General features: G+C 29.3%; 1 protein-coding gene across 1 annotated transcript in view; it reads left to right on the plus strand.

Moving 5' to 3' along the window:
- The window catches only part of LOC119601952 (separin), a 55634-nt gene that overhangs the window by 25596 nt on the left and 16724 nt on the right, over positions 1 to 13314 (plus strand). The window lies entirely within an intron of this gene.

The raw sequence follows: 13314 nt of genomic DNA on the forward strand, positions 1-13314 counted from the left end.
GTTCTGATTACACTCATATCCAACTCCTAATTTAAAAAGTCTTGAGATTTTCAAATCTCTATACCGACCAATGGTTTTCCGTAACAACATGCCAGGTCATCCATGAATATGAAATATTAAAAATGTCTCAAATATTCCAAATAATCGAGAATTATCAAAGTAACTGCAGAAAGTGTTTAAAGCAGTAGTTAAACAACGCCGTACTTTACTTACATACTCAGGTCCAGAAATACAAGATAGAACGAAAGTTGTTCTAATCATAAAATTCAACATTACATTGACAGGGACATCATCTATGTTCCTTATATTCCCTTCATCAAATTCACAGAAATAGGGAAATAAAAGGAGCACATTTTTTTCTAGATATTGCCCTCAAATAAAGGGAAAATCGATGGAAACCCCTGTTCTAAACTCTGGAAGTATTATGAGTTCATCGACGACAAGCAGTCCGTTAATTGAAAACGGCCCGAAATTCTTTTTCCTTCTAAAGTTGCATTTAAGCAGAGACATTTTGTAAAATTCTTGAAACATTCAGCAGCAAAATTCGCTCAATGTAACTCTAAAGGATTTCAATCGTTATCAACTAATTAGTTTAAAAAATCCAGTAGTCAAATTTGAAAACATTTTAATATATTTTATTAGCTACAAATGTTTATCTTTTCGGGTATTCAGTTATATACTACGAAATACTAGAAGTTTCGCGGATCACTTTAGTGATTCAAAGTAATTACCCTCCTGTTTACTTTGGATCACAAAAAATGTTCATATCTTAGTTTTCTTATCTATGTCAATAGAACTCTTCCTTTTAACCAGTGAGGATTTTAAATGACAAGTAGAAACTATTAGTTCAGGACGGTCCCCTAAAACTGTTGGGTATACATTCATATACGTATGTATATCTGTTTTCTAGTGTATATGTTATTCTCAAACGTTTAGTAAAGTGCGTATGTTTTAAAGTTTAGAAATATAAAATGATTTCTTTGAGAAGGGTTTTTCTTGTAGGGTGCTGCACTCGCTATACCCCATGAACCCCGATAAATATAAACATAAAAACCAAAAAGCTTGCACAGAAGTATTCTCAAATACATGTTAACAATTAGTAAATAAAAATATTTTCTTTAAGTTTAATATAGTAAAGTCACAAACCTTAAAAGCTATTTACCTCCAATCCAACACTATATCTAATTCAATTAGGATGGCTCCTTAAACATAATATTCAGAAATATTCTTAAGTAAAGTAAGAACTTGATATAAAACTGGCCCTTGGGTGAAAGAAAACATAGAACAAATCCTGTGACTGATTTTTTGGGAGGTGGATTACGATTATTTGTGAACACTTAATACTAAGTTAAACAAGAAATGGACAAAAAGGAGGGAGCTAGGAAAAATTTTTTAAGTTTTGGATAAAAAAATCTAAACTTGAATTTTATTTTGAAAACTTTTTTTTCGGTCTTATCGTTATGTGCCGAGTTTTTATACATGTGTAATACTTATTTACTTCTTTATGTATTATTTGTTCATATTTAAACCCCTATTGCTTACATCCTATTGGCTAATCATTTTTTAGCAAATTAAAAAACTGATTGATAAAAAATTGCAATAAAAAAGTAGCACTCGAATAATATTTCCACCACAATTTTTCTAATGTGCTGCATAGTACAGTGACAAACAATAGTGTGACAATTCAATAAGGGTGAATTATAAATAGAAGCCGAATATATATATTTATAAGCAACCTTCAAATGCAAAAAGTGGCGATTTTTTGTAATTTTACAACAACGTTGTCAATTTGTTTATGGGTAAATTTTTGATAGTTACTGTGCATTTTACACACCACTATTGTGTATATAGTGTTGCAAATGTGTTAAAAACATCCCTCCTTATTTGTGGATAATGCAACTTATAGTTTGCAATTTGCAAATAATTGTTGACACGTGCCATTTGTTTTCGTGAAATACATAATCAACCCCCTTATACAGAGAAAAGTCACTATCATCTGTTTTTGTTAGATTGCACATGTGTGTGGATCACATGCCAACTGATCAGAAAATTTAAAAACTCAAGTTTCAAGAGACTTTATTAAATATTTCTGAGAGAATGATAAAATTTTTCAAACTATTATTTTTCTTCTTATTTTGTTGGTCTAACTCCCACAAATCGGAACATTTAAGAATTCTATTTATTCAATTTGTTATATTTATCTAATAACTATAATTTACAATATTAACGTCGATATTCTTGCGAAACTTGCGACTGGATAAAAATCGAAATCTCAAAAGAGAATTTAAGGGATCTCACATGATCAGACCGATCTAATTTTTTTAATATTCGATTGATTTTTCACTCTGAGTATTTTTTATAAAATGCCATTATGATACAAAATACAATTTTTCTGATAGATCGAGCACAACTTTCAAAATTTTCAAAATACTTAAAAAATCTTAAGTTATGTGTTGAATATCAACGGATTTTAAGTTTATCAAATGATTTAGAAAGCAAAAGCTAATGGTTTTCGAATGGTATATTGCTGTTTGTATAACTTTAAAACTTTTAAATCTTTCAGTTTTTCTATTACTGGTTTCTATTTCTTAAACATTTTATGAATTTGAAGCTTTCTTTTAAGGAACTTCTGAAAATAGTATAAAATGAATGTTTATTTTCGAATAAAACGCGACTTTGTTTTAAAAAATCCATTAACAATGGACTAAGTTATTAATATTTTTAGAAAAAACAAAATTTTTTTAAAAACAGATTTCTGGATGATGCTTTATATGAGTTGTATGGTCAAAAATGGTCCGACTTTCATAAAATTTGTTGGAAGGATTTGTCTGTATATAAAAGTTATTTATAGTTCATATTATAGTAATAATTGTATTTAAAAGAGAATTATGGACTTCAGGGCCCAAATTATGGCATACGATATCGATCGAAATCTCCATTTAGATTCTATTGAGATTTCGATCGATATCGTATGCCGTAATTGGGCCCCAGGTCAAGTTGGACTAGGATCATATACGGCGTGATAATTTTAAAAATTAGCAGTATCATTAAGACTTCAACAAAACTTATTTTTTATGATTTTTGCAAAAATCGGGGCTTTTCGGTGCTGTTGCCATCAACAGATGTTGCTGGGTGATGTGACAGAGCAACTTATGCTGGATTCCTCAACCCGTTGAGTATCTTTTACTCTTCACGTAGTAGGGCGTAGGGTGATCGACTCGATTTTTCAACCGGTTTTAAAACCAGTTTTTTCTGCTTTACCAGTGTCGGTTTTTTCTTAATGTTGATTTTTCGAATATCGAATAACCCGGTTTTTTTACTTTTTAAAACCCGGTTTCGAATACTTTTATTTGCTTTGTATTCAAAGATTATTTAAATGAAATTTTTAAGTAAATAATAATACAGCCCGTCTAAATTTTAAAAATATTCGAGTCGAGGAACTATCGTATATTTTTCTACAGCTCCTTTGGTTAAACTTTTTTGATTTTCCTAATTAATTAAAAAAATTTATTTGTAAAATTGATAACTGTTTGATAAAATTTTATCAATCTTAAGATTATATTCCAATTACCATAATTAATTTACGGCTGAAATTTTATGGAAGTGTTGGAATGCCTATGCAAATTTCCTAAACAGGGCTTTTAAAATAAGCTAGGATTACATAGTACCTTATGTTTAACAGAAGTGTCCCACTTTTTTCCAAATTTTTTTTATATTAAAGAAATAGTGTAAATCAGACGACTAGATCTAAAGTTATCTTTTAAACTGTTAAAAATCATTTCGGGCCATGTTTTATTAATCAAATTTAAACATAAGCAATAAGTTTTTCAAATTAAAATATATTTGTTTTATTTATAATGAAAAACCGGTTAACCGGTTTTTTCTGAATTTCCGGTAATATCAACCGGTTTTTTTTAAATGTCAACTGTTCGAACTATTCGAAAACCGGTTTTTGGAAAATGTCGAATAATCGATCACCCTAGTAGGGCGCCAGTATAGGTTGGGGAATTTTCAGGTTGACACTTGGTAGTTGCCTGTCATTCCCTAGATGGTTCTTTATGATCTAAAAATGGAACTGATGTAAGTTGGTGAACGATCGGACTTTTTACTTCAGGGAAGTTCTCGGTGCTCTTGCATATTATTTCATGCTACGCGACTTATGGTCGAGGCCTGCCACTCAACGACCCGGGGCATTTATTAACCAGTGATTTCTTTTTTCTTGTTGGGGTTTGCGTTGGGATTGATCGCATGCCTATCATTCCGCAACGGGACTACTATGTCAAGAGATTAGATAGCTCGTGTACTTCAGCAATGTGCTTGTACATGGACCGACACAAACATGTACATAAATTGCCACTTGAGTTCTTAATAGAGGGATTCAGGGGCGCGTGGTAGACCGTCCTAAGTCTACCCAGTGGATGAAAAATACCACCGTGAAATAAAGCGTCAAGGCAGGTGTTCACTTTAATCACTTAGACATTCTAACGGTTGGAAGACTGATACACGGTAAAGCTTATAAATCTAGATAAGTTCGCTGCTGTTGCTTAGACAACAGATACCCTACAAAGGAGTGGGACTAAGCATTGAAAATCAGTGGTTGTGAAGTGTATATGATACGGGATGGATGTTTATCGGGTGTTTTCCTCTATGAGTGTGTCGGATGAATGAGAAGTGTGCTGGGTTGAATGGTGATGGATGTAAGGTATCTTATACAAGTGATACCATTGAATTTTCCTTCCTTGTCCGGGTATTTTCAGTGTACTTTGTTCATACCGGATATACCACAGTGTGTTCTCTGTGAGTAAGTTCTCGGCTTATTTGATGAATTCGTATTTCGGTCTACTAATTACGTTTCTAGGTGCTGTTGCCGACTGCATCCCAGCTGCATGGTTGTAGACGGAAGTAATGTTTTTGCATTTTGGAAGTTAAGCAACGGGGCTGCACGTAAAGCACTGCGATCTCTTGGCCCTATAGTCCCCTTACAAACTTGCTTTCAGAAAATGACTTTAATTCCATAATTTGCTTATAAACACTAACTTCTAAGAGTTATGGCCGTATCCGTAACACAAAATTTTGACAGTGTTTGGGAAATTTCAAAAACATATTCTTATTATACTCGACACCACCAATAATATGACTTTCCGGTATTATTTTTTGTTGGATAGTATAATTTTATAACGATTACGAATTAGGAGTTACTAAAGATCGAGTAAAATTGATATTTCGTTCGATAAAAAATGTGACGATTTCCAGATTTTCACTGAAAAATGGCGGATCTTTGAAAAAACAGGAATTTATAAATAAAATTTTTAAAAGAAAAGTGGAAAAAGAAAAAATGATGGCCAATGGAAATATCAGGATTCACTTAATAGATCATTTTAGATTGTTTAATGTTTTCCTAGAAAAAACACTTGAATTTTCAACAATTGTTTCCCTTATCAGATCTAGTTTTAATTTCAAAATGAATACAATAAACAAAACATCTAGTCAAAAGATATCAATACAATTCGCTCACTGTTTTTTATATCAATTATTTGATATTTTAAAAATTCGCTTTTTTTCTCAACAAAACAAAATCACCGGATGCATTTTGCTTCATTATGACCAGTGCCCTAAGTGAGAGACATGTGCTATTGAAATTGTGAACCATTTGATATGAGAAATAAAAGTAACTATTTGGGATAAATAGTAGATCAAATTAATCCGCTTTAAATGGAACATACAATAAACCCAAATGGGGTTTACAAAAAGAAAAAGAAAATTGTAACGAGCGACTAAAATTAATACGCACAAAAACACACTGACTGGATGCCAGAGCGGAAGGTCCAGTAAACCTTATGTTGTTGATGTTTTAACTATCCATCCCATCCCTACATCAGAACTAAGGGTGCAAACATGCACAAATTATAACGCGTGCCAATAGGAGGGAGGGAATAAATAATCGAATGAATGACTGAATGAATAATAATTGTATGCAAAAATACATCCAGCTGTCTTTTCTACACACACACCACGATTATAATTCCAAACATTTTCAATAAATGTTTTGGGTATTTTTCTTTATTTTTATCAGGTCCATTTAAGAACAAAAGAACTGATGAAAACAAAATAATTTATATGTTTTGCTGTTTTTTAAGCCGACACGATAAAAATCGGAATACTTTTTTATTATTATGTATTTGTTTTATTGTAGAGGATTGCAAATTGAGATTTTGTTAATGTTTGGGTTGTTATAAATATTTGCATACGTTTTGCCCCCTAATGGGCAACTGACCATGAGTGAGTGCTGTTTTGCCTTGTTGTTATGTTGTAGTTAATTGACACATGATTGACATGTCATAGATTTCAATGTTTAGTGAAGTGCAATTAATGCAAATTGACAGTTTCTAATATTTTAGTGCACTATTTTTATTTCCTAGTTGCAATCATTTGTAATAGTGTGCGTATTCAAATGGATTATTGACACATTTATATTGCGAACATTTTATCTTTTCGAGATTTAGTTCTAGTAAAACAGTTTTATTTGCATATGTTAATAACGATAAAATACTAAGATTATTCGTCTAGATAACTTTTTACTAAGCGTTGAAAGTCTAAAAGTCTCATTTGTCTTCAGTTGAAAGTTAAAAGAAACTGAGGCCGATATTCGTCGCAATGTAAATCTAAAAAAAAAAAATAATTGCTCTTTTTTAGGATATTAGGATTTTATTACGTTATTTAGACTATCTATATCGATTTCGAACTTAAATATTTGTCTGACATCAAAATTTAACTCAGGGGCGAAACCTTAACTTCATAAATATAATAATAACAGAACTATAGTCTAGTCTATAGTCTAGTCTATAGTCTAGTCTATAGTCTAGTCTATAGTCTAGTCTATAGTCGAGTCTATAGTCGAGTCTATAGTCTAGTCTATAGTCTTGTCTATAGTCTAGTCTATAGTCTAGTCTATAGTCTAGTCTATAGTCTAGTCTATAGTCTAGTCTATAGTCTTGTCTATAGTCTAGTCTATAGTCTAGTCTATAGTCTAGTCTATAGTCTAGTCTATAGTCTAGTCTATAGTCTAGTCTATAGTCTAGTCTATAGTCTTGTCTATAGTTAGTCTATAGTCTAGTCTATAGTCTAGTCTATAGTCTAGTCTATAGTCTAGTCTATAGTCTAGTCTATAGTCTAGTCTATAGTCTAGTCTATAGTCTAGTCTATAGTCTAGTCTATAGTCTAGTCTATAGTCTAGTCTATAGTCTAGTCTATAGCCTAGTCTATCGTCTAGTCTATAGTCTAGTCTATAGTCTAGTCTATAGTCTAGTCTATAGTCTAGTCTATAGTCTAGTCTATAGTCTAGTCTATAGTCTAGTCTATAGTCTAGTCTATAGTCTAGTCTATAGTCTAGTCTATAGTCTAGTCTATAGTCTAGTCTATAGTCTAGTCTATAGTCTAGTCTATAGTCTAGTCTATAGTCTAGTCTAGTCTAGTCTATAGTCTAGTCTATAGTCTAGTCTATAGTCTAGTCTATAGTCTAGTCTATAGTCTAGTCTATAGTCTAGTCTATAGTCTAGTCTATAGTCTAGTCTATAGTCTAGTCTATAGTCTAGTCTATAGTCTAGTCTATAGTCTAGTCTATAGTCTAGTCTATAGTCTAGTCTATAGTCTAGTCTATAGTCTAGTCTATAGTCTAGTCTATAGTCTAGTCTATAGTCTAGTCTATAGTCTAGTCTATAGTCTAGTCTATAGTCTAGTCTATAGTCTAGTCTATAGTCTAGTCTATAGTCTAGTCTATAGTCTAGTCTAGTCTAGTCTATAGTCTAGTCTAGTCTAGTCTAGTCTAGTCTATAGTCTAGTCTATAGTCTAGTCTATAGTCTAGTCTAGTCTATTTTTACGGTACCGGTATTTTAGGGGTAACAATAGCTTAGCGATAACGGTTGTCAAATAGGTAAATTTTATTTCTCTATTGTTAATTGTTTCTATTAATAGGAGTTCATTTAACATTCGTTTTTGAATTGTGGTTTTAGTTTTGTGCAAAGAATGCACTTTTTTTGAAACTGGGCATTACTTTTGATTGTTGTCTTTGATAGGTGTGCTTCTTCTACTTCTACGTATGGTTGTTGTATTGAATAAACTAACATACTGTGGATGATAAGGCAGTTAATGCTAACAATGCTTTTCTCAAATAAACTAACAAGATAGCGTTAATTTCAAAGTTTCATAGATTTTCTTAAAAGATTTTTAGTTTTTCCTAGTGTTTCTTAACAAAATCAGACTCAAACTAGAGGAACTATATATACAAGTTTCAAATAAAACAAACGTTTTTTTGTAATGATTGATATCAGTTTTTTTTTCTCATTTCAATTTGATAATATAAGCATTTAAAAAATTAATGAAAATTAAAAAAACAATATACAAAGTAATTGAATATTAAATTAATTATATTAAATTTAAATTTTCTTACAATAGCTGGTATGATATAAGATATAGATTATTTATTTGTTGAAAAGAAAACTTAGTAAATTACCAATTAATAATTGAAAAAGTTTTTGGTCTTATTAACAATAAAATAATAATTTCTATTAAATTTTATATCAATTATTTTTAATTTAATATATAAATTATGTATGTATATGTATGTGTTCATTATCATTAATATCAAAATTCTTGTGTATTTTAGTTTATTGAAATTATAGTTTATTTTTGTTTTAATAAATATTAAGCATAAATTATTATGTTTAATGTTTAAAAGGGAAATCATTTAATAACTATGATCTCCCTTTTTGGGTTAATTATATTATTTAATTTATAAATTTATGTATATTATATACAATTTATATTCTATTTATACGTTTATATGTTACCCTATGTATATAGGTATGTATAAACATATGTATGTATTTGTGTACGTTTAGTAAATCAGAATACGATTTTTATGAATGCATGAATGAATTTAAGCATTAAGAGTTACGGCCGCTTTAATATTGTTGATTGTGTGAATAAATACAAGATACAAATGAAAATATATTTGTCAAATAATTTTGCTGATAATATAATTTATAATTTGTTTTGTATAATGATGAACATTAAATATTAATGTTTAATTGTTGCTTTTTAGTTTTGTTTTTAATAAATATTTTGTGTTTCTTTATAATTTTGTTAAATTATATATTAATTTGTATAATTATATAAAATATTTACATATTTATGTGTTTTTAGATAGAAATAAAAAGTTTTTTTTATTTTTTATTTCAATAATAGAAAAGGAAAAACTAGTTTTGAATAATGTTGCATTTAACCACATCGTATTAAACAAAGAATATTTGAACAATTTCTTAGTTTATTTTCGAATTGGTTCCATAAACATGAGATTTTGAACTAGAACTGAACTAGAACTGAACTGAACCAGAACTGAACTAGAACTGAACTAGAACTGAACTAGAACTGAACTTGAACTGAACTAGAACTGAACTAGAACTGAACTAGAACTGAACTAGAACTGAACTAGAAGTGAACTAGAACTGAACTAGAACTGAACTAGAACTGAACTAGAACTGAACTAGAACAGAACTAGAACTGAACTAGAACCGAACTAGAACTGAACTAGAACTGAACTAGAACAGAACTAGAACTGAACTAGAACTGAACTAGAACTGAACTAGAACTGAACTAGAACTGAACTAGAACTGAACTAGAACTGAACTAGAACTGAACTAGAACTGAACTAGAACTGAACTAGAACTGAACTAGAACTGAACTAGAACTGAACTAGAACTGAACTAGAACTGAACTAGAACTGAACTAGAACTGAACACTAGAACTGCACTAGAACTGAACTAGAACTGAACTAGAACTGAACTAGAACTGAACTAGAACTGAACTAGAACTGAACTAGAACTGAACTAGAACTGAACTAGAACTGAACTAGAACGATTCTGGTCTCTGAATTTCCCCATCACTTCAGGTTTTCCAGATATTATGTCTTATATGTTGGTCATATTAGTGACGCTGTATCAGCGCGAAAGCACCTTAATTTATAAAGTTTGTGATTTTATATGTAAGTTCAATCTGTCTACTTTAAAACAAAGGATTGACCTATTTTTATCTTCCCCATTCTTCGAGATATCTTAACAGAAAATTTAAAAATTTCAAAGGGCGATATCTCAACAAATACAAGAGATTGTTTTAGGATTGTTATAAAGAATGCGGAACGTTTTAAAATATCAGAATTTTCATATTTATAGTTGTTTTAAGCTTTAGATTAAGATATCTTGAAGAAGGAAGACGATATAAACCTTAATTTCAACGTTAACAGATTAGGCTTTCAGATGACTTAAGATATTTTATAAAGTGTCTTTGCACTAGTGTAGTGTCTAAAATATGGCCAAAAGCTTTTTTTCAATCTTTAGGATACGATATCTCAAATATCTGATGTGACTGAGAAATTCGGAGGCCGGATTCGATTTTTTTTTGTCTTTGGGCTTAAGACCAAATATTGTGTTATCCTGCCCTAGCAAACAATCGATCATGTGCGTACTATGTTCGAGAATCTTGCTTTGGTGATGTCAATTGACCTGACCACCTCGGAGTTAGGGATTTGACCCCTTTAAACTTTTTCCTGTTGATCAGAATTGATCCACACTGAAATGATATGCTGCAGCGAAGACAGTCCAGTTAGCCATATGAAATAGTGTCCCATAAAAAATGGGATTGAAGTTTCATGCATATCTATATAAATAAAAGAATAATGTTTGTTCGTAATCGATAAACTCCAGCTGTGAGAAATGTTCCGGTAAACTTTTTAATTTATCCTACAGATTGCGTCCAAGTTTTAATTTTCAGTCAATTACACCTAAACCGCTAAACCGATCATTTTGATGGGTACATAGACCTTTACGTGCGGACTCGATTAATTATAGGCCTGCAAAGTAGACCGTCCACCACCATTTGTTAATGGCGGTTCACACAGGCAAACTTTTGTCGAGAAACTTTTTCGTAATTCTCTTTTAAAATTTCCTTAATGTCTACACAGAGAAACTTTTTTCAGCAAAGTTTCCGAGTGCAAGAAACTCTGTACCGCGAGAGAGATAATAGACAAAATCAAAAATTTTGCTGTATGAACCTGATGCTTCTCATTCGTACAAAAACAAATTAATATGTAGTTTGCTGAAACATAAGTTTCTCTGTGTAGACATTAAGAAAACTTTAAAAGAGAATTAAGAAAAAGTTTTTCAACAAAAGTTTCCCTGTGTGAACTGGCACTAGGAAGAGTATATATAATCTGAAACTGTTTTATGAAATGGAATTAAAATTACCGACAGAGAGTGATAAGAGCTTTCAATAGGAGGGTAAATTTGGATGACTTCTTTACGTATTTCGTTGCTTTTAACACTAAGCCTTGGCTTAAGCAAAATATTGGCGGTTGTAGTCTCAAGCAATCTATCAGCATGAAGCAACAGAAACGATATAATTGACAACAACCAGTAGAATATAAGTGCGGGTTCAAACTGAGCATTTTTTTTGATTTTGTATGAGAGAGACTAAAGGGGAATGTTAAATTCTAACTTTTTCTCTCCCACAAATTCAAAAAGTTGTTCGACCACTGATCGGCAAAACAAAATAATTAGCTCTTTAGACTTTTAAAATATTTAAAACATGTTTGAGTTTAAAAAATTTATGAAAACGAGAGAAAAATCTTTGCTGACACCCGATCTAGACCAGTGGCAGTGTCTGCTATTTTTTTGAAAGTTCGTAACGCGAGTTAAACTTTGACAATGATGAGTTAAATGTAACATTATGCAAATTAAAAATATCCTTTTCTTGTATAAATTTTATTTAATATAATTTATAATTAATGTTTCTTTTAATGATGATTCTTACAAACTAAAGCAGTCATTTATTCTCCATTTATTTTTAAGTGTGATTTTTTTTTAAAAAAATACACAAAGTTTAAAGCAAAGAAAAAGAAAAATTTTCAAAAATTTTTAAACCAAAAGAAAAGTAAAATTTAAACCACAAAAAACCCAGTGGCATTTAACTCTATAGGAACTTTCGTAAACAAAAATCAGTCTTCCTTTTTTTCTTTATTAATTGTTACTTGTTGCTGGGTTTAGTAAACGAATTTTGAAAAACTAAACAAAAAGTTAAAACTTAACGAATGGAATGGAAAAAAAAAACTTAAATTATAAAATAAAAAAACGTTTTTTTTTGTTTTTGCATTATTGAGTAAATGTTTTGTGTGGGTTTTTTATTATTTTTTTTCTTTTTTGTTTATTAATTTTTTTTATATAATTATATATATTTTTTTGTAAAAATTGTTTTAATATAAATATATAATCATTTTTTTTAATAATTTTATTTTTATTTATATTTTATTGTATTTATGTATTGATTGATGTATTGTTGTAGTTGGTTGGTTTTATCTTAATATTGAGAAAAAAAAGTAAAAATATAATTTTTAATTAGAATAATCTATATATATAATTTTTGTTGTTTAAGGAAAACTATGTTTACAGTTATAGTTAGTTTAATATAAAGAAGAGGAGAGAGAGAGAGAGGGAGGGTCTTTTTTAACTTATCTCTTTAATTTTTTTAGATATTTTTTTTTTTTGAAGATTATTAGAGATTAGTTATCTGTTTTATAAAGTTGTTGTTTTTATTTTCCTCCTGTTGTTGTTGTTGTTGTGTTTTATTTATATTATAATTTACAAAATTTGCTTAAAACTAATCAGCCTCATGTATAAATTTTTAAAAATTTAATTTTTTTGTTATTTGTTTTTTTTTTTTTAATAATTTGTTTGTTGTGGTTTTTAAGATTAATTGCTATAAATTTACAAATTGTTGTTGTTTAAGTAATTATTACTTAAAAGTGTTTTTGTTAAAGAATTTTGTTTCAAAAAAAGCGAGGATTAGGGAATTTTTAAACAAAAAAAAAAAAATAAATTTCAAAAATAAAAATTTAAAACGGTGGGTTTTTGATAAAAAATTAAAAAAAAGAAGTTTTGAAATAATAATTATTTAAAAAAAATCCTTGGTAATTTTTAAGAATTTGGGGAAGAAATTTTTAAAATTAAATTTAACTTAAATAATAATTATATTTAGGTTTTTTTATATAGTTTCTATAAATACTGCTTAAATGTGTTTTTTTTTTCTTTTATCAAAACTATTTACACGACATAATATGAATAATTTATTTAATTTTAATTAATGCTTAATTATATATAATTAATAATAATATTAAATATTATTTAATTATTAAGTTTTCTAAATTTAAATTGTTATTTTTATAATTTTTTTTTTGAAAAAACATAATTCTTTGCAATAATATTTTC

This window comes from Lucilia sericata, unplaced genomic scaffold (genome assembly GCF_015586225.1).
Source record: "Lucilia sericata isolate MDLA Ls3-8-SP2 unplaced genomic scaffold, ASM1558622v1 Contig000201F_arrow, whole genome shotgun sequence".
Classification (NCBI taxonomy): Eukaryota; Metazoa; Arthropoda; class Insecta; order Diptera; family Calliphoridae; genus Lucilia; species Lucilia sericata.